This window comes from Sinocyclocheilus grahami, unplaced genomic scaffold, assembly GCF_001515645.1.
Source record: "Sinocyclocheilus grahami isolate Dianchi unplaced genomic scaffold, SAMN03320097.WGS_v1.1 scaffold221.1, whole genome shotgun sequence".
NCBI lineage: Eukaryota > Metazoa > Chordata > Actinopteri > Cypriniformes > Cyprinidae > Sinocyclocheilus > Sinocyclocheilus grahami.
In genome coordinates this window covers 27455-29113 of record NW_015505400.1, presented here as the reverse complement: position 1 = coordinate 29113, position 1659 = coordinate 27455, and the positions used below count along the sequence as shown (strand labels likewise).

Genomic DNA, 1659 nt, shown 5'->3' with positions numbered 1-1659 from the left:
GTAGTGTATATTGTTAGAAAATATTTCTATTTTAAATAAATGCTCTTCTTTTTAACTTTTTATTCATCAAAGAATCCTGGGAAAAAGTATCACAGGTTCCAAAAAAAATATTAAGCAGCACAACAGTTTCCAGCACTGATAATAAATCAGCATATTAGATTGATTTCTGAAGATCATGTGACACTGAAGACTGGAGTAATGATGCTGAAAATTCAGCTTTGCATCACAGGAATAAATTATATTTTAAATGTATATTAAAATAGAAAAACATTATTTTACATCATAATAATATTTCACAATATAAAATTTTTTCCCCTGTATTTTTGATCAAATAAATGCAGCCTTGATGAGCAGAAGAATCTCCTTTAAAAAATTTTTTTTAATTGTTCTGATCCCAAACTTTTGACCAGTAGTGTATATGTATATGTATATATAGCTTGCCACAAGACGGCATCACTGTAATGATAAAATGTAATGCCATTTGACCAGAACAGGGTTTTACATTTATGAAAAGCTAATAATTAATTAAATCGATTGTAAAACTATAAAGACATGCATACCAAATAATTGCAGAATAATGTTTGGTGTGCAGCCCTATACATAAAGATTTTAAAATGAAAATAATCTTATCTTGTTACTTGCACGCCACAATGACCATTAACTGACATCAGAGAACCATAAACATGAAAATGCATCGTTCAATCATTAAAAATATTCATTTCAATTCTCAGTAAATATTTTACATCTAAGGGGTTCTGCTGACAAAAATGTTGAGAACCCCTGGACTATATTATTGTTCACCCAAAAATACAAATTCTGTTATCATTTAATTTTAATTATGTTCTTGCTTTCATCAAAAAGTTCTAAAACTTAATGTGGATTAACAGTATAATTCTCAGAAGAGTAGAACTATTACAATCCAATAAAATATGTTTGATAGACAACAAGCTCTGATATGTACATATGGGAGGGTTTCCTCCTGAGTAGGTCTTGTGTATCCGGCCCTGCATCATGTGGAAATGACTTGTCCCAGCAGTAAAAGAAAATGTACATACTGTCCTAACAACAGGATTGATTTCTGGTCATATTTTTTAAGAACTCATTCAGTTAGTGCGTGAATGACAATAATTTTGACAGCATATTTGGGTGAATTATTCCACCTACCAAGTGATGTGACATGGACCTGACTGAAGGGTTCTTTAGAAGCGGTGCAGGCCTTCAACACTCTGCCCATGGACTCTCCCAGCAGGATCCACTGATGAGAGTCAGGAGAGAAAGAACTGACCAACACCTGAGCATTCACCTGAGGATGGAAAAAAAGACTTACATTTGTGATCTTTCCTTCCGTATTGTGACATACATCCGAGTGAAGCCAATTATTGAAAAAGAAAAGAATGCATTAAACAATTCAATCCAAGTAAAAATTACAGTTATAGGCGATTTATGTGGGGGGGGGGGGGTTCAGTTAAAGTTAATATACTTTCTCCTGCCCCAATTTAAGAGTTTATGTAATCATTTTACACCATATCAGCATCAGAGGCTATATTCATGGAAAACTCAAGAATAATGAGATTTAAAATAGTCTTAACACTTCAATAAATTGTATACAATAAATTTAACAATATTTTTACAAAAAAAAAAAAAAAAAAAAAAAAAAAA

At 31.7% G+C, this 1659-nt stretch overlaps 1 pseudogene; it reads right to left on the bottom strand.

Moving 5' to 3' along the window:
• The window catches only part of LOC107596581 (D-3-phosphoglycerate dehydrogenase-like), an 18050-nt pseudogene that overhangs the window by 5514 nt on the left and 10877 nt on the right, over positions 1–1659 (bottom strand).